Below are 21,572 nucleotides of genomic sequence, written 5' to 3'. Positions count from 1 at the left end.
TAGGATTCATAGTGTCAAAGTCTGATATTCACATTGACAAAGAAATTTCTGAAATATCCCTACCTCATAACAAAAAAGCCATGCAATCTTTCCTTGGTCAAATCAATTTTGTAAAGAGATTTTTTCCAGATTTTTTGCGAATCGTGTCTCCTTTGCAAACCATGATTAAAAAGAATTCAAATTTTAAATGGGGTCAAGATGAACATGAAGCATTCAACCTGATCAAGCAAGCTATTATTAATGCTCCATCTTTAGCAACACTGATTTTTTAGAATCTTTTATTTTATACACATTTGCCTTAGATAAGTCATATGCTGCGATACTAACTCAAGCGAATCAAGAAAAAGCGGAAGCTCCAATTGCATTTTTAAGCTCAAATTTACAAGGTGCTGAACTCAATTATTCAGACGTGGAGAAACAGGCTTATGCTATGTTCAAAGCGGTCAAATACTTCAGACCTTTCTTACTAAAAACCCATACTAAAATCATAGTACCGTTTCCAGTGGTAAGGAATCTTCTAGTACATAAGGATGTGGGTGAGAAAAGGGCCAATTGGGTTACTGCCTTACAAGAATACGACCTTGAGATTAAACCAGCAAACATTGTAAGAGGTCAAGGCTTCTGCAAAATGCTGGCTGGGGCATCACAAATTTCTGAAAATCCATCTCAAGAGGTACAAATGTGTGAGGTAAGCCTAAACGATGCAGAATCATTAGATGCTGATATCATTTATTATCTTAAGAACGGGTATGCTCCTTCACACCTTGATCATACTAAGAAAAGAGCTCTAAGATTGAAAGCTAAACAATATAAGCTCATAAATGATATTCTTTTCAGAAAAAATTATGATTTTGTTCTTCTTAGGTGTCTTGAGGAAACTGAAGCTGAAAAAGTTTTGCAGGAACCCACGATGGGCCAGCAGGCGAACACTATGCTGGAGATGCTACTGCACATAAAATCTTACGCGCAGGATATTACTGGCCCACGCTGTTCAAAGACTCGCATAGTTACGTAAGGAGATGTCAAGTCTGCCAAACTACTGCTGGAAGACAAAAGAAGCCGTCCCTGCCACTACAGCTGGTAAACATCGAGCAACCTTTCAGTCAGTGGGGCTTGGACATAATAGTTGAGATCGTTTTTCACTCTTCTAAGCAGCATAGATACATCCTCATGACAACATATTATTTCACAAAATGGGTAGAAGGAGTTCCGCTAAAGACAACTAATTCTGAAAATATTATTGAGTTCATAGATCAATTTATAATCACTAGGTTTGGATTGCCATCTGCTTTAATGTTTTATAATGCATCATACTTTTCTGGAAATGAAATGACTGAATTTGCACTTAAAAGAGGATTCACACTGAAATATTCGGCCAATTACTATTCCCAAGGTAATGGGTTAGCTGAGTCAACAAATAAAAACCTAATCAGGATTATTAAAAGAACAGTTGACCAGAATCAAAAGAATTGGCACAAAGCTTTGGTATATGCTTTATGGGTAGATAGGATAACGCAAAAAGCTTCAATCGGCACTTCTCCCTTTAATTTAGTTTATGGGAAAGAAGTGGTTCTTCCAACTCACTTAGCCATTCCCTCTTTGTCTTTAGTACAATACATTGAGGAAGTACCCACTTCCTCCTTACAACTGAGACAAATGGAAATAATTAAATTAGAAGAACAACGAGAACAAGCTAAGAAAATGCATGCTCATCATCAAGCGCTAGTAAAATCCTCTTTTGATTCAAACATAATGACCAGAAAAGATTTTCAGATGGGAGATTTAGTTTTAAAGTGGGATAAGGCTCATGAAGAAAGGGGCAAACACACAAAATTTCAAAGAATGTGGCTTGGTCCTTTTCAGATTGTTGAAGTCATAGGTCCATCAACATTTGTGTTACAGGATTTAGCAGGTAAGAGGTATCCTTTGCCTGTTAATGGACAAATTCTCAAGAAATATTTTCCATAGAAGATTATTCTTCTATTTTTGTAGAATAGTTTTTTCTTTTCATAATAAAACCAGTTGTGAGTGGTTACATTAGGTATTTACGAAAAATATACCAATTCTCTTTCAGATTTTGAGCTTTTCGCTTGTATAAATAGCAAATCTTTTGGAAAATTGATCTTTATTATTGACAGATACAGATAAAAACTTTAGCCTAGATATGATACAAGTTTCAATTTCAAAGAATTTGATGAAAGCAACCTTTAGTGAAGAAATTGTTTTATATCAGCACAATGAAAGGTATCAATAACAAAATGAAGATTCTCTATAGAACAACTGTTTCCAAAAACTCTATTATTGTCGTCTAGAGCTATCTTAAGGAAACAATGACTTCCTCCCTGCTAAGGAAAATCGCAGCTTTCAGAGGGATAATCCAACGATACACTATGTCTTGAAGAATAAGAGGTCTCATCACGAGTCGGCTTATCATGATCATAGATATCATAACTTGCTGACTTTGCCATACTATCTACCACAACAGGGCAATGACTCAAGATTGTGGCAATCAAAAGACAAGGGGTCTGATCACGAGCCAACTTGTTCAACAAAGTTATGAATAAAGTGAGTGATTGTGTCATAATTTGGCTACCAAACCAAGACATTGTTCTTTAAGAATAAAGAAGAAAATCAAAGCAATAAGTGTGAATATGGATTTTTCTTTGAAAGTTGTAGGTCACCTTAAGTAGGATACAGGATCATTACTGGGTAACAGGTAACCCTGTCGAGGCTATGAACGTCTGCTGGCAGCAGAGGCTCTACCTACGACAAATGAGCATATTTAAAACTGCTTTACAGAGGAGACTTTATTTTATCTTTACAAGACCAAGTAATGGCTGATGTAAATACAAGGACTAACCTGAGGAAGAAAATAATTAGAATAGAAAGAGGTTGAAACAAAATATCATTGACAGTTTAAAGCATAATGTACTCTATCTGTCCATAACAAAGTTTAATTTTTTGAAAAAATTTCTGTTTTGGAAGTTTGAAAAATTCAATAGGAAAACAGAGATAACTGGTTCTTCCAAGTGAATCGCCAATTGTTGTGGCCACCAACAACCCCCCTCCTTATTTAGTATTAGAAATAACACTAGGTAAGTGGGGACCCTTAGTAAAAAATTCAAAAAATTCAATTAAAACTCATGCATTATATTCCTTAAGAAAATATCGCATCGCGCGAAGAAGATAGGACATTTCCTTGTGAGTAAAATGATAAATTGCGAGAAGTGCGATGCGAAATCCATCACATTGCATGCATTAAGAAACGCTCATAAACAAAAAATTTAAGAAATCGTCGATGGCTGATATGCAACATCGCATATCGCAACATTGCAAAAACAACACAACCATTAACAATCTGTGATCCTGCGATAATGCGATACTGCGATCGGCGATCTTGCGATCGTGCGAAACAACAATCTGTAATTCTGCGATAAACTTGATCAGCTAACCCTATGATAACACATCTTGATGAAAACGCGATAACGCGATGCTGTAGTGTGAATCGCAGAAATCGCCCATCGCAGATTTTCCCTGGCTCAACATTCAAGAAAAATTGGATACGCGTGTTAATGAAAATTAATGAATGTACGCAAAGTGTTAATGAAAGACAGTTTTGTGTTTTTCGAAGAGTTAGTTCATGTTAGGTGGCATGTTTTTTGTACATCCGTAGAGCTCAGAACTTTCTTGTCAATTTTTATTATCATTACTCTCTCATTATGTGTGAACTGCAGGAATGAAAGACAGAAACAATATGAAGCAATGTGCAGGGAGCGATTAAGGAAAAAGGGTAAAGCTCCAAGGCTCGGAAGCAGAGAAGAAATTCCCTCATGAATGGATACTGCATGCAACAGAGCCGCAAATTCCAGAGCACTTCTGAGCTATCCATTACAGATCTATCAGTCAGAGCCATGGTTCAATGAGTAGTTGAACAATGCTGATATCAACAGGCGATTTAACGCTCAAGGTTAGAAGCTCGCGAAAGCAGTATGTTGCAAAATTTTTAAATCTTATACCCGATGAAGGAAAAGGCGCTAAAGGCAAAAAACACACCAGAAAGGCCCAGATCAAAGAACAGAGGCAGTTTTCGATGCGCGATTAGCGCCTAGCGCTAATCGCGCATCACTGAGAAAATTGCTCAAAAATCAAAGTCCCTAACTGCTTAGTCACTCATAAGCCCAGAAAACACAAGAAAGCAAAGGCAGAGGCAATTTGAGGGTTAACCAAGTAGAATTTGGGTTATTACTGAGCATACACAGTAAAACCACATAGCCAGAGATGATTCTCAAGCATATCTGCTATTTTGCTGGAAAAAATGGTGCCAGTGATTGCCATTTCTGTTGTCTTAGCTCAACCAAAAGCGGAAGACAGTCAGCTGACTCTACCCAGGCAAATATTGAATGCTTGCAACATTAAGGAGCAAATGCAGAAATAGTTAGATATTAGATTTAATTTTTAGAAATAATTTCGCTTAGATAAAGGGTGGTCATTTAAACCGTATCCTGAATATGTGTAATTAAGTTATTTAGTTAGTAGTATTTAAACCCTTCTCATGCATTTAGAGAAGGGTCCAGAAATTTATCAAAAAATTGTCCTCAGAACATGCACTTTTGCACCCTCAGAGGAGGTTTTGGTGAATGAATGGATCAAGATTTGTTGATGTTTGCATTTGATATCTGCTACTGATGTTGCACTTCTGTACTCTTAGTAGATGTTAGAGCAAGGAGAGATAAATCATTATTACTTGAAGCTTATGAGTAGGACCAGTCATAAATGGTACTTTTATCTCTTGACCATTTCTTCTTATATGTTAAAGTGATATACAGTTTTTAGTTGTTTATATGTTATTGCATGAATGCTTGAGCTATCATTTGGCACTTTTGTACGGTGGTAGCTATTTATTTATGTTTAATGTATGAATAGCTTATTATGCGACATGCTGTTCACAATTGTTTTGCCTAACTTTTTATGCGAAATAGTTCATCTTAATTGATTTCCTTTCTTATAATCGCTGAATGATCTTTATTACCAGTTTTTATTTGAAATCTTTTTAGATCGCATAATAGAAGAATTACATCCCGGGTTAGCATACAGTAGATGTGCTGTTTTTATTAGAATACAATAGCATATAATTAGATTAAAGTTTGAATTAGAATAGCTTAGATAGGAACTGTTAGATCAGCAACATCCAATTCTACACACACACACCCATAGATTGGGAAACCGGTCCCATTATCCCCAGTCAGACCCGCTATACCAAACAGATAAGGAGCTGCCAACCAAGGTCCAGACCGGGCGGGTATCCCCCTAGTTGTCGACCTGATTTTCAGTGCTTCAACAGGTTGATGGTTGTTGTTTTGATGTAAGGTTCAACTTTTGGAGACTGTAACTGCTTTGATACTTGCAGCGTCTCGTCTTCATTTTCAACTAATACAATATTCTTTTGTTGTTAATTACTCACTTTCCATTTCTATTCTGTTCTAGGCTGTGCTTGATATGCATTTTTCCTAAACTCTTGATGTTTAGCATTAGAGGAGCTGTCATCCTACCTCTGTGTTAAAATCTTGCACGTATCGGTGAATCGTTAGTCGGGTTTCTTCTCACTTAGTGACAGAGAGCTGTCATCCTGTTTGGACACTAGGGAATTAGATTTGCAGACCTATTTACTGGTTGCAGCTGGCCATCATAGTGTCTTGTGCATCTGCTGGTGTGGTCAGTATTCTCCATATTCACCAAATCCTTAAACTGTGGGTAATTGGTGGTCGAAAGCCTTGTAGTCTGGGGGTGTTCACGCATGTCTAGAGTCAAGCAAAGTAGAAGTGGTTATTTGGCTTGAACAAGCATCATTCCTTCCATTCATCCATTTCCAACATTAAGTTGAGTTTGTAATGTTCCCGAGCATCTCCAAGCTACAACCTAGGAGAGTTTCTTGGGGTGATAACATTGATTGGCGTCGTTGCCTGGGAGAGGAGATTGAAGCTCAGCTTCCCTGGGAAATGACATAGTTCCAGCTTTGATGATAGACAAAGTCTGGACACATTTCTGGTTTTAATCATCTATCTGGCTACTCTACTAGAGAACCTATCTGGTGGCGACTCCATATTTCAGTTATGGCTCAGTTTGTGAGGCATACTAGGAGAAATCCTCAGAAATCACCATTCGGCCTAGTGCCTGACCCTGAGAAGATTGCTAAGCGAGGGAAAACATCACAGAAAGGAGCATCAGGATTAGGTAAGCCTAATAAATCTTTTGCATCTCTGAAAGAGAAAGTTATAGCTGAGGATATATAGTTTGAAGATTTAGATCCTAGCATTGCTAGTAAAGAAATACCTTCAGAGATTCATAAAGCTCCTTGTTCAGTCAGTTCCCCTTTGGATATCAATCCAAAGGAGGTCTCCCATACAGTCCATCATATTACTTTGTGTCTGTCATCTATTTCATTACTTCCTACCATTCAATCTGCCAGTATCCTTCCACCTAGCCCAATCATGGCAGGTCAACAAGCTCCCACAAAGATGGAAAGAATCATAGCTGCTAGGTATGTACCCCTGGTCTTTCCTGTTCATCTGAATTCCATGCCTGTAGGAGAATATCAAAAATATATGCCCAAATTCACTAGTATAAAGGGAGTAGTCGCTGAAGAATACCTTGAGTCTTTTTATAGTTATGCTGATAACTTAGATATTAGTGAAGACGATGTGTGGATGAGAGTATTTGTCCAGAGCCTTGATGGAGAGGCTAGAAAGTGGTTCAGAGAATTGCCCCATAGGCCTATTGTTGACATTGAAGCCTTAGATGATGCATTTTTGAAACATTGGGGAGATAAAAAAGACTTGCTATATTACCATACAAGGCTTGGAAACCTAAAGAGGGAAAATGGGGAAGCATTACCTAATTTTAATAAAAGATTTAACTGTATGTATAGCAAGATGCCAACTGAAGTAAAGCCTACCCCCACCTCTACCAAACTCACTTATGCCAATGCTTTTGACTCTAATTTCTACCTGCTTTTGAGAGAAATAGGATGTGCCACTCTAGCCGATATGAAAGATGCAACACTGGAGGTGGAATCTAATATTATGGCTGCAGAAAAGCTTAAAAGTCATGCTGATAGAAGGAGGCAAAGAGGTGAGGCTTCTTATTCCTCTGCTTCATCTTCAGAACCTAAATTAGATAAGATGACTAAAATGATAGAGTCAGTAGCTGTTGAGATATCTAAGCTGAAAGTTGTGTAGAATTCTGGGAAAGCAAGGTTTCAAAGCACATTTGCTCCAAGAAATCCAAATCCATTCAGAAGAGCAAATGAACAGTTGCAACCCATTCAAAGGGGTAAAAAGACAAATGAAGAACAAAGAGTGAAAGCTCCTTTCCAAAATGTAGTCATGGGGGAGGAGCAGTTCGAAGAAGAGGATGAAATTCATTGCATGGAAGACAAAGGCAATGCTACCTTTTTCACATTGACTGCATATGAAGAATCATTACTACAGGACCAAACTAGTCAAGAGTGGGATAGAGAGGCTGTATTGCAGACTAGTGAACAAAAAAGATACAATTTGAGGTCAAAAGTAAACAATGTCAAGGAGAATCTTGCCCAAAGAGTTATTTTCCTAATAGAGCAACAAAATATCAGACAGAAGAAGCCAGCAACTGCTCTAGTCATCCTCAAAGCACCGGCTCAAGAGATAAGAGGTCCTAATAAGTCCCCCACCCCTTTCAATTTTGAGTCAGAAGTCCAAAAGTTAAAAATATATGTGCCTCTGATAGAACTTGTAAAGAGTGAAGTTTTTAGAAAGCCTATCCTTGAGGCCCTTGAGCTGAAAGCCACACAAACCCCCACTGACTACGTCAATTTGCATGATGATAAGCCTGCAGTTGTGCTTAGCCCGATGACCGAACCTGCTGATGATAATTTTCCATCATTTTATGTCTCCTTGACCATTCATGAAAAAATCCTCCACAATTGCCTGCTAGACACAGGGGCCAGACACAATTTGATGCCTAAAGTTGTCATGGAAGAGTTAGGCCTTGATATCACTGGACCATATCATGAATTATTCTCATTTGATTCAAGAAAGGTAAAATTCCTAGGATTAATCAAAGACTTAGCTATTACCCTAACTCAACTACCCATGAAGAGCATGATGATGGATATTGTGGTAGCAGATGTCCCTCCCAAGTTTGGCATGCTATTGTCCAGAGGGCGGATTAAGAGGCTAGGTGGGACATTACAGAATTATCTATCTTATGCCACTGTCCCAGTCTTTGGAGGGGAAAGCAGGAGATTGTACATAGAAGCATAGTTATCCTACATCATCAGCAATGAGAAGAATCCTTCTAATCATCCCATATATGCTGTGGACACTGAATTTGGAGCTTGTATTCTTCAAATTGAATAATCCCAAAGGCCTCAATGCAAATCAGGAAACTAGTAAATCAGGCTGAGGGAGAGTAAGGAAGTCAAGTTTGGGAGATGTTCTTCGATGGAGCATGTTCTAGGGAGACTGCAGGAGTAGGGATGGTGTTGATATCTCCAAAACAAGAAAGCACACATCTATCTTTTAAGCTGACTTTTCAAGTCACAAACAATATAGTAGAGTATGAGGCTCTAATATTGGGCCTTAGCGCAACGAGAGACAAAAGAATCAGAAACATAAAGGTGTTTGGAGATGCTGATCTTATCATTCAAAAAGTGAAAAGAACATTTCAAGCAAAGCACCCAAGGCTGAAAGCATACAGAGATGAGGTATTGAGACTTAAAGATTCTTTTGATAATTCTTGTACTCATATATCCCCAGAGTAAAAAATCATCTTGCCGATTCCCTTGTTGTGTCTTCTAGCATGTTTATCCCTCCCATGCCTCCTAGACTAGTTTATGAAGTCCAAATGAAATATAGACCATCCTTGCCTGATAATGTCCAGCATTGGAAAGTCTTTGAAGATGATGATGAAGTGAATAGATTCCTGCAAGTCATTGATGAATTTTCTAAAATGTAAATTGACCAAGAGAATGAGGCCTTGGAAGAAAACACCCAATCCTAGCTTAGAAATAGAATTGGTAAAGATAGCATTGTCCAACTGCCTAGCAATCATATACCTAAGGGTCTGGTTCCATTAGAAAAGTTGTTTGACCAAAATGATGTGACTTATAAGGCTGCCAAAAAATAAGACCAATTTCCAGTCTGTAAGCATAATATAGGGAGTTCAAATCAACCCAGATACATAAATCTATCCACTCGTCTATCTGCTGCCCAAAGCGCTGAATGTTGCAATTTAATGAAGCAATTTGCTGATGTCTTTGCCTGGGAATATAGTGACCTGAAAATTTATGACCAAAATATCATCCAACATAAAATCCCTTTAGAGAAATACACCATCCCTTTCAAGCAGAAGCTTAGACCAATAAATCCTTTGCTCCTTCCTCTGATTGAAAAAGACATAAAGAAGTTACTCGCTGCCGAAATCATAGTTCCTCTTAGATATTCCAAATGGGTAGCCAATTTAGTAGTGGTAAGGAAGAAAAGTGGAGAAATCAGACTTTGTGTTGATTTTAGAAACTTAAACAAATGCCAAAGTAATCAGGGTATAATCAAGTTGCTGTACTCCAAGATGCCTTTTGGACTGATGAATGCTGGAGCCACCTTTCAGAGAGCTATGGATATAGCATTTGTGGGAGATGTTACAGGGAAAATTGTCTACACAGAACTGCTTATCCCACTAAGGTGTGGTAGCTACCTTAGAAATAAACAAAGTAAAGCTACTTTCATTTTTCCTTTATGAAATATAGATGAGAGAAGAACAAAGAAGACCAACCTCTGTCTTGTGCTAATCTCCTAATTTGATTCCTCTCTCTCTTGATAGTCTTTTGCTACTTGCTCCCTTGTACGCCCAGCTTCACAGAGCACCTGTAAGATCACAGTAGCATGACACTATACAAGAACATGGATCTATAATAATAAAAAATCTAGGATCAGATGTAAATTGACCATACAAATGCATAAAACATAAATGACACAAGAGTATGGAGGAAAACTTGAATAGCTTTTAATGATAAACAAGAAAGAGCCAAGGGAGTTACAACCAGTTGTTCTGACCCAGCATCATCCTCTCAGCAAGTAAGCCCTTATTCACCTCATACAAAGCTTAGATCACCCAACACTTATGATGTTGTCTCAAGAAACCAACAACAATTCCTTACAATATGCAAAATTCCAGCCTCTGGATCTCTGGGATGAGGGATCCATATATAGATATCTGTAAGGGAGATGAGTCAGCTTGTGATTTGATTAGTGTCTTCCCTCTGATATTTCTTGCTTCCACTTGGAGATTGATGATATCTTACTCATCCTTGGTCGAATTCAGAGAGGCAAGTGTCACAGGAGAAGTTTCTGGAAGATTCCATGCCTCTCCACCTCGCGGAATGACACTGCCATTTGTCACTTCTCGCCCATCGCACCCCATAGAAGGGATTTTTGAAATGCAATGGACCCACACAGTGTATTTAGGTGAGATGCAACGCACTTTGCCTATGGAGCAGCTGAAATGATCCTGTTTTGACCAGTTTTGAGCAGTTTTTCATGGAGAAGTTCTGGGAGAAGATGTAATCAGTTGACCTTGTTCCTTTAGGGGTTAGAACAACACTTTTAGGGACTTAGGAGCCCTTGGTTTATGGACATTTCATGCTTGGGGTTGTAGTGCCCGAAAATGTCTATAACAGTTGCCCCCTAAAGCATGAGGTCGTTAATCTTTTGATGTTGGGTGAAATGCTTTATTATGAGGATCCGAAGTTCTTTCAAGCTGGGAGGAGACCTGTAATAAGATACAATACAATACATTATCTTCATAATATTTTCATGATCTAGCTGAGGCGGGCATTCCCATGCTCAACTTTATAAGTTCATTTTCATGTACATAGGACAGACAATCGTCTGAGTGTAGACTGATGATTCTGATAGAGCCATCATCGCTTTGATTGGATGATTATCTGTGCAGCAATGATGTACATTTGATGTCTTTATTTCCCTGAATATATATCGGAGCCCAGATGGATGAAACTAGATCCGAGATCTTCAATCTCGTTCGATCTTCACTTGAAGTACAAGTCGATCCATGTGAGAGATGTTCTGGAGTCGAACATGGAAAGACATCGCCTGATTACCAGCCAATGATGTAAAGATGTTAACAGGCACGAGAGGAATCACCGATAATGATAATGACCCTCAAGGTACTGCAATACAATTCACGTGGTGTGAATAAAGGACTTGGTGTCGAACACCACGCAAAATCTTTCGGTCGAAGGTCATTGATGTAAACCTGTCGCCGGAAGTGAGAAACTTGCCATTGAGGCATGCAAGCTTCAAAGTACTGAACGGGGTGTTCCTAGACCGACTTCTTGGATAATGAGTTGATGTCGACAAGAAGCGATCCGTCACAATAGGGCCTTAATGAATCCCACATCAATGACACGGAATAGAGCAAATGATTTTAATGGAGGTGAAAACAATTTGATGACATAAGGTTTAGGGTGGCGGTCATGAAATAATGGAGTGTAAATGTATTGTAGCAGGTGAGACACAGGTGAATTCTCTGAATGACTTCTCTTGAACATATCGGCAACACTGACATGATGGATTGGTAGCATTAACCCCAAATGTGGATGGTGTAATGGGACCATGGTGATGTGACCGCTGAATGAAACAACCCCAACCCAAAGTGTCATGTTCAAGAGCAACTTGCTACCAACAAAGTTTCTTCAAGTTTTCTTCCCAATTTTTTCCCAGCCATTGCTAACCAGTACCTCTTTATTTTTGTCAAGCTTGAGGAGGATAACATATGCTTGTTCTATAATTTTCCCTTCGGGAAAACCTATCGCTATGTTTTAACGAGCCTAGCAATAGTGAAACTCGTTCTTGTCTGCTATGGACAAGTTTGTCGCTATTAAGTTTTAACGAGTTTAACGAAAAAGATAACTCGGTCCTTTTCAATTTTAGAGAGTCTGAAAAGGAATGTAAAGGAAACTCCAAAATTCCTTTTTCATCATCTAATCCCTTAAGTCCGAAAAAGTATAAAACAATACAGAGGGGATGAATTTTCGATACTTTTAACGAGCCGAACAAAACAAGCGCTCGATCTTTTTGTGTAATAATCCCTCAGGTCCAAAAAGATTAAAATCTATAGGAGGGATAGCACTTTTGGTTCCTTTAACGAGTTGGAGAGGCCAATGGCTCGACAATCTTTTCATATTTTATGAGTCAGTTGAAAAGAGCTTAAAGGAGACTCATCTTTTGAGGAACGAGTGATAAAATAAGGTAGTAGCTGATTCCAGGTAAGGTTTGGAATTTTCCAATCACGGTAGTGTTACAAGGATGGCTAGTGAGATCACTCTTCGCAGTTGTTCCTCAAAAGGGGTAAACAATCAAATGGAAGTGAATGATCGGCCAATACAGAGTGGAGGTGATGATGAGAACATGACCAGGGCTTTAAAGGCTGAAGTACTACATTCACAATGGTTATTTACCGGAAATCAGTTCATTTTTTTTTATTGAGCTTAAACACTGGGGGAAACATTTGCTCATGACTTATGTTTATTTTTTAACGAGCTTGAACTATGTGCTAAAACTGCTCGATTAATCCAGTCGTATAATAAGAATGTCCCATTTTAAACCGACAATTTTTAGGGTTTTTCCCCACATACTTTCTTTATGCAAGTTAGGAAACGACCAATCCTACGAGTTTAAAGAGTTAGAGGACCTACAAATTTAAAAAAAAAAATAGCCTCTCTTCGCTTGCATGCCAAAAGGTTTGCATGCCCCCAGGTATAAAATAAAGTTTCAAGGTCACCTTTCATTCTACCGACAAAAAATTTGTTTTATCAGGAAAGGTCTACCTCTTTCAGGTTACCAAAGATTGTTCTATTCACACCGCAAACAAAACACTTCTTTGGTGATGTCTACCGAAATAGACAAAGGTGAGACAATCCACTCACATAACTTTGATGAGGGAATCTTATTCCAGTCTAACCCCCTCTTCCAATCACGGATGAGAGTACAGTCCAGTCATATATCTCTCGCGGAAACCTACCCTTTACCCGAAGTTTTCCTGCCGAAGTAGACCAGGGTGCATGCCCCTTGGGTTTCAGTCATGTCCCCCGAATCACTTGCGCTCATTAGGTGGACGGACTGGGGATTGATGAGACATTCCTTGTGTGAAAAGACCATTTAGGGATGGTATATGACTATTTGCTATGGGTGATCTGGGAAATGAAAGCTGGTCTACGAGCTTGACCACTCTTCCTTTGTGCGGAAAACACATTACTCTAAAGAGTGATGAGACAATTGCTCCCATGCAATAAATATAGTCTTGTCAAAGGAGTAGATTATAATCCAGGGGTCCTTGAACTACCATTACGTTCATGTGAACAGTTTTCCCTCTCAATGTTATGGGCATATTAGGAAGGATCCCTAACGGTCGACTGGTTCCTTTGTCAAAGCCTGTTAGATTTCTCATCTCAGGCAAACGCGATGGCGAACCAAGCGATTTCCAAGCAGTCGAGGAAAGGATACTCACAGAAGCCCCTTCATCTATGATGGTACTAGCCATAACCATTCTATATATTTGAGCAATAATTCGGAATGGTACACTAGCCGGTAAACGAGGTCTGCCTAGTTGATTCCAGTCGAAGGAAACAACTAGGTTGCTTGGAGGTGGGACCGAATAGACGGCCGGGTATGACTCTGACGAACTTCCTTCCTGCGGTAAAGGAATGGGTAAATTTCCCCCATGTTCATCGGAGTCTGTGCTTATGAAAAGAATTTGGACGGTGTCATCCTTATTCTCTTCTGTGACTGTATCATCTGAAGATGGAACCTCTGAAGGCAAGACCGGGTCAACTGCCGCCTCGACCTTTTCACTTTCGTCTAGTATGGGTTCCGATGGTTTGTCTTCAATGATAGATGCTTCGGCCGACCACCTGGGCGGGTCAGCCGAATTTTCAACGAGTGACGGACTTGGCAAGAGTTTTTTTATATCCAGGAGGAAGTCGTAACGGTGAAACCGGACGATCGTCGAAAACTCTTTTAGCCTTGTCTAAGAAGGGACAACGATGGACGGCATGGTCGCCTTCACACAGTTTACAAGGAAATCTATATTTTCCTTTTTTCCTGGGGCTTCACTTTCAATAGTCAACGGTGTGCTTTCAACATGATCATCAGAGGTTGACGAAACTGGGTTGTGCAAACGAGGAGACCAGTCCCTTAAGATCCAAGGGATGCAGGGAAAATCTCTGTGATAGTGGTCTCCTTTGCAAATGACACATGTCGATTTAGGCCTGGTCAGTGCAGTGTGTGGATTTTCGCTAGACGATGCTTGGTTGCTCCATTTCACTTTTGGCTCCTTCTTCTTCTTCTCTTTCTTCTTCTTTTCCTTCTTCTTCTCAGGTACTTGATTTTTGGCTTTACCAACCCCATCAAGCGAAGAGGAAGGAGGAGAGGAAGAATTGGAGGAAGTATAAGGTTGGTGGGTAACTCTGGATTCATCTAGTTGCTGACTCAATTGTTCAGGAATTGCGGTGTTCTGAATGACAGAGGTTGAGAAGAGCCATACAGGCAAGCCGATTGTCAATCCTGGAAGCGACAATGTGGCCATATGGGGTGCACCAACATCTCCCCAAGCGGAGAAGGGACTAGGATTTCCTCCAAGGGGAATTCCTTGGTTGGTGGGTTCCATTTTCTCAACCTAAGATCAACGTAGGAAAGGGTGATGCTTATTCCATTTAAAATAAATTTTAGACGCTTTGACACAACTTGTTTTTTCAATTTTTAAGAGTCGAGAAAAAACAAAAGATGACTCTAGTCGCCTTCGATTTTTAATGACCCTGAAGTGACAAGTGCTCAGATGGACCTTTTCCGTTAAGGTGTCTGAAAAGGAACGAAAGGGACTGCTCTAGAAATCTAGGTAGAGGGATTACTAAACCAATCGCAAAACTACAGAATACTTTTTACGGTATGGCAGTCAATCTTCCCGAATGTTGTGTTGAGTGCATTGCGATTGATAGGGTGGAAGACATGACTTCCTATGGATAAAGGATTAAGCCTACTGTGGTCTCCCAAAATATACTCGACGGTACGTGGGAGCACAAGTCCGTACTGGCACTTATCATCTCAAAGTGGAGGAATCACCCAACCATCAGTGAGAAAAACAGTTACCAGGCTTTACGATGCTGGAATACGTCTCTAGCCTAGACTTCTAGATGTTGTGCGTTAGGTTCCAAAGTGTTGTTAGATTCATTAAATTTATTTTATAGTTGATCTTGCTTGAGAAATTTGCCTTTGAGGTTCACCGCGAGATGTAGATGTATAATTCCTAGAATGAAATCTAAGATGATAAACAGTCTTTTATCTTCTTTGTACAATGAAAATCCTAGCTACTAAGGAAAGAGAGACAGTATTCTTTCACAAAGAGCAAAGAGCACACTCTAAATGCACTGTCCTAAATCAAACCAATCAAACAGTGTAAATGCAAATGAACATGCATGTATTTGTTTTCGTCTTTCTTAGTATGTGAATGGTAAAAAGAAAGCTAATGCACAAATCTGAATTACTTTTCAAGCGAAAATTATTAACAAGTTCCTTTTCAAAATAAAAAATGGAGACAATCACAACATTTTACGATTTGGAAATGAATACTTGATTTTGACACTAGAAAAACTACAAATTCAGACCAAATACAATAGTAACAGGATAATCGACTATCAATAGCAACCAAACTCTTTCCTATGACTGAAAACAACACTTGTGACACTTTCAAATCAAAGGGCGATAGTATGATTACGTTACTTTTTGCAAAGGAGAATTGAAAATGACTCAAAAAATACACAAAAACATTTACAGTTCTTTTGCACAAAGGAGGTGGAATAACAGCAAGGAAAAGGGGTTTCAAACAGAGATATACTGATTACAGGCAGCAAAATTCATGAATAGATCTGAAAAGAATGAATCACAGAAACCAAAACTGAACAATGCCTAGTTTGATCAGCGCACCTGTAACACAGGGAATTTGAAATGCAGCGCACCTACTACACTCGGGAAGTGCGCTGAATTTAAAACTCACATAATAGTACCTGCGCTAGGCCAGAGACGAGACTTTGCTTGGGTTCTGGGTCACAGTTTGCAGTTCAGTTCACGGGTTTTGGCCGAGCAAATGGTAATCAGTAAAGCAAGAATCAGGGGTAGATCTAAGGAGGTTCCAAGAGCTACCACAAGGGGCAATCAGAGAGTTTGTAAATCAGTTGTTTAATTTATAAAAAAATCCCAGAGATTGACTGAAGCGACATTTATCTACTTTGCATTTGCATAGAAAATGCAGTTCGAAATCTACCTGGCTCGACTTCAGGCTCCGTCTGTAAGTTTATAAAATAAGCAACAAGGAAGATAAACAAACAACTAATTCGTCCCCAGTGGAGTCACCGTTTTGTTATAGGGAAAAGTGTCTACACAGAACTGCTTATCCCACTAAGGTGTGGTAGCTACCTTAGAAAAAAACAAAGTAAAGCTACTTTCATTTTTCCTTTATGAAATATAGATGAGAGAAGAACAAAGAAGACCAACCTCTGTCTTGTGCTAATCTCCTAATTCGATTCCTCTCTCTCTTGATAGTCTTTCGCTACTTGCTCCCTTGTATGCCCAGCTTCACAGAGCACATGTAAGATCAAAGTAGCATGAAACTATACAAGAACATGGATCTATAATCATAAGCAATCTAGGATCAGATGTAAATTGACCATACAAATGCATAAAACATAAATGACACAAGAGTATGGAGGAAAACTTGAATAGCTTTTATTGATAAACAAGAAAGAGCCAAGGGAGTTACAACCAGTTGTTCTGACCCAGCGTCATCCTCTCAGCAAGTAAGCCCTTCTTCACCTCATACAAAGCTTAGATCACCCAACACTTATGATGTTGTCTCAAGAAACCAACAACAATTCCTTACAATATGCAAAATTCCAGCCTCTGGATCTCTGGGATGAGGGATCCATATATAGATATCTGTAAGGGAGATGAGTTAGCTTGTGATTTGATTAGTGTCTTCCCTCTGATAGTTCTTGCTACCACTTGGAGATTGATGATCTCTTACTCATCCATGGTCGAATTCAGAGAGGCAAGTGTCACAGGAGAAGTTTTTGGAAGATTCCATGCCTCTCCACCTCGCGGAATGACACTGCCATTTGTCACTTCTCGCCCATCGCACCCCATAGAAGGGATTTTTGAAATGCAATGCACCCACACAGTGTATTTAGGTGAGATGCAACGCACTTGCCTATGGAGCAGCTGAAATGATCCTGTTTTGACCAGTTTTGAGCAGTTTTTCATGGAGAAGTTCTGGGAGAAGCTGTAATCAGTTGACCTTGTTCCTTTAGGGGTTAGAACAACACTTTTAGGGACTTAAGAGCCCTTGGTTTATGGACATTTCATGCTTGGGGTTGTAGTGCCCAAAAATGTCTATAACAGGAGAGAAGGATAAGTTTGTCTGTATTTACCTAGATGATATAATAGTGTACTCCATCAGCCATCATGACCATTTACAGCATTTGAAGAAAGTGTTCCTGAAGTGCAGAAGGTTTGGGATTTCAGTCAATCCTAAAAAGTCACAGTTGGCTTTAGAAGAGTGTAAGCTATTAAGACGTGTTGTTTCTGCCGCAGGTGTCAAAATTGACCCAGAAAGAGTAAAAGCAATACAAACCTTGTCTGTCCCAAGATCAAAGAAGGATATCCAGTCCTTTTTGGGCAAAATAAATTTTGTGAGGAGGTTTATCCCAATTTTTTCAGAACTTGTAAAGCATATTACCTCCATGTTGAAAAAGGGGTTAGAGATCAAGTGGACTGATTCAGCAAGAAAATCCTTTGAGTCCATTAAGAAAGCTATTATGGAAGGTCCCACTTTAAGAAGTCCAGATTACAACAAGGAATTCCATATATTTTCATTTGCCTCTGAAGACACCCTTGCAGTAGTTATATTGCAAGAAGATGAAGAAGGCTCAAAGCATCCAGTGGCATTCTTCAGCAAAACCTTAAGGGATGTTGGGCTGAGTTATGATATCAATGAAAAACAGGCATATGATCTTATCAAGTCTTTGAAAGCATTCATAATTTACATTATGCATTACAAGATAATTTCATATGTACCCTCTGCTTCAATAAAAGATGTTCTAATGTAGCCTGATGATGATGGAAGAAGGGCTAAATGGATCGCAAAGCTGATTGAATTTAACATAGAATTGAAGCCCACTAAGCTGGTCAGAGGTCAGGGCCTTGCCAAGTTATTGGCTGAAGAAAATTGTACAACGCTAGACATAAATATCATAAGCACAGATGCAGAAAGGGGTCAAATAGATGAAGAAACAACTGAACCAAGAAGAAATCAGTGATTGGCAGAAAATCTAGCTTCTTGTGATCAGTACTCTGCAATAGCTCAATTTTTGTTGAAGCTAGAAATTCCTCTAGGCCTTAGTTCAAGCCAAGCCAGAACTATTAAACTTAGGGCAGCCAAATATTGCATTCATGAAAATCTACTCTACTAGAGGGATCCCTTTGGAATCCTGCTAAGGTGTTTGGACAAAGGACAATCCATTGAGGTCATGCAACAGTTTCATTCTAGCCTGTCCAGAGGATATCATTATTGGAAAACTACAGACAAAAAAATCCTTAGATATGGGTACTATTGGCCCACCTTGTTTGCTGATGTCTTTTCATTTGTTAAATCATGTGACAGGTGCCAAAGATTTGAAGGGAAACAACGATTGAAGTCCCTGCCTTTAAAACCCATACATGCTAATGGACCTTTTCAGCAGTGGGGCTTAGACTTCATTGGATAAATCAATCTCCATTCCAATGGCCAAAACAGATGGATATTAGTAGCCATAGATGGATTGAAGCCATCCCTACCAGAAAGGCTGATCATAATGTGGTCATAAGGTTCTTGACAGAGAATATCTTCACCAGATTTGGTTGTCCACATAAAATAATCATAGATAATGCAACAGCCTTCAGGGCAAAAGAATTGGTGGATATGTGTGACTCAATGGGCATTAAGCTGGTGCATTCCACCTCATATTACCCTCAAGGAAATGGACTTGCAGAATCTTCCAACAAAATCCTGATAAGGATAATTAAAAAACTGCTGGAAGACAACAAAAATAATTGGGATTCTAAGCTCAAATATGCACTGTGGGCTGACAGAGTGACCACCAAGAAATCCACAAGGAATTCTCTATTCAAGTTGGTATATGGAACTGAGGCTGTGTTTCCAATTCAGTTAACCCTCCCTATGGCCAAATTCCTACAAGAAGAGCAGAATGAAGAGGAGGGAATGGCAAAAAGGATAAATGATCTAGCAGAGGTACACCAAATTAGAGAACAACTAGTTGAAAAGTTTGCAGCACATCAGAAGAAGATTAAGGATGCTTTTGACAGAAGGGCCAAAATAGATAATTTTCAGGTTGGAGACTTGGTTCTGAAGTGGGATGCACTGAAAGAGAAGAAAGGCAACCATGGGAAATTTGATGCTTTTTGGACAGGGCCTTTCATCATTTCTCAGATTCAAGGGAACAATACATTCATACTGCAAAGTATGGAAGGGGAGACAGTTTTTGATGGCCTAGTTAATCGGCATTTTATGAAAATTTATGTCATTTAACGTCTTTTGGCCTTAAGGTTGTAAATATGTTATTTTATCAATTTTTACTATAAGCTCAGTTAGACTCCATGCCCAATGGAACACTGGGAAATTTTTCTAATTGGTTTTTACAGGAAAGGCATTGATCTGCAAGTTCTTGAGACCTCACAGGGAGGATCTCATCCCTGGAAGGAGCTAGTGTTAGCTCTTCTACATGTTACTGATGTTCGAGGAGTAGAAGTAAGCTCGATCCTTGGTTTTGCATAGGAAATACCTACACTGGATATCCTCGCCCTTCTCCATTTCTTTGCTCATTCCCCTCTCATCTCCTTTACTCATGCTTTGTTTAAAAAATCACATAAAATGCTTTTCTTTAAGCCCTAGGCATTAAAACCCCAAAACCCCATATAATCCATGCCCATACAACCACGCGACCACGCAGACCCTTCCGTCACAATCTTGGATGTTGATCCCCGTCATCCTAACCCAACAGCCCTCCCGTCACATTGAATGAACCAACCCATGCAATTAAGTACCCACTGTTTGATCGCATCCACCACAATCAGACGACATCTACTTCCCCCGCAACCATAAGATGAAGGCGCGTTAACGCACGATGAAAAGCGGTTTCGTTCCCCCCCCATCCGACACACATTACACGATGACTGGAATCGCGCACCGCTATACCTTTACCACTCGAAGGTCCATGGCGGTATGATCAATAACACCTACCACCGAAACCCTTCATCCCCGCCTATTAACACCCACACGTTTTCTACTCCCGATGATCATTAGATCTGTCACCCGAGATCCAACAGCCTGTATTTCTCTGCCTCCGTACCTCCCGGTACTCCTTTCTAAACACTCCCTACCATCGATCTACCCAATCTAACAGCTGATCTTACTCCTCCATTCGTCTCGCCTATCCACGTCCTGGAACTGTCCCATGCACCCGAAGGACGAAGGTGGCTAGTTACCTGTACTTGGCGCAGTAACTCCTCAACTACCGCATTCATTTCGGAGGATGGCCGAGAAGGAAAAGGACAAGCCTTGAGTAGATAAATGCATTTAAAAGTTATGGAATTTCATCCATATGAAACTCCACCTACCTGAGAAGGATGACACAGTACCTGGCAAGATCAAATTTGTTCAATGAAGTAGGCAGATTGCACTAGAGACTCCATCAGGCAGTTAAAGCAGTTGGTGGTCAATTATGACCTCCTCATAGTTAGAATGGCTGAGTGCCTTTGTATTCAAACTCTATATATACCCAGAAACAAGATGTAATCAGGGTTGATGGTTGTTGTTTTGATGTAAGGTTCAACTTCTGGATACTATAACTGTTTTGATACTTGCAGCATCTCGTCTTCATTTTCAGCTAATACAAGCTTCTTTTGTTGTTAATTGCTCACTTTCCATTTCTATTTTGTTCTAGGCTGTTCTTGATATACATTTTTCCTAAACTCTTGATGTTTAGCATTAGAGGAGCTGTCATCCTACCTCTGTGTTAAAATCTTGCACGTATCAGTGAATATGTTAGTTAGGTTTCTTCTCACTTAGTGACAGAGAGCTGTCATCTTGTCTAGACACTAGGGAATTAGATTTGCAGACCTCTTTACTAGTTTCACCCAGCCATCATAGGGCCCTATGCATCTGCTGGTGTGGTCAGTATTCTCCATATTCACCAAATCCTTAAACTGTGGGTAACTGGTGGTCTAAAGCCTTGTAGTCAAGGGTGTTCACGCATGTCTGTAATCAAGCAAAGTAGAAGTGGTTATCTGGCTTGAACAAGCATCATTCCTTCCATTCATACATTTCCAACATTAATTTGAGTTTGTAATGTTCCTGATCATCTCTGAGCTACAACCTAGGAGATTTTCTTGGGGTGATAACAAGCAGACAGA

Source organism: Pinus tabuliformis, chromosome 9 (genome assembly GCF_031772625.1).
Source record: "Pinus tabuliformis cultivar Carrire ecotype Pingquan chromosome 9, CPIR1, whole genome shotgun sequence".
Taxonomy (NCBI): Eukaryota; Viridiplantae; Streptophyta; class Pinopsida; order Pinales; family Pinaceae; genus Pinus; species Pinus tabuliformis.
Note: the sequence above shows the minus strand (reverse complement) of the source record.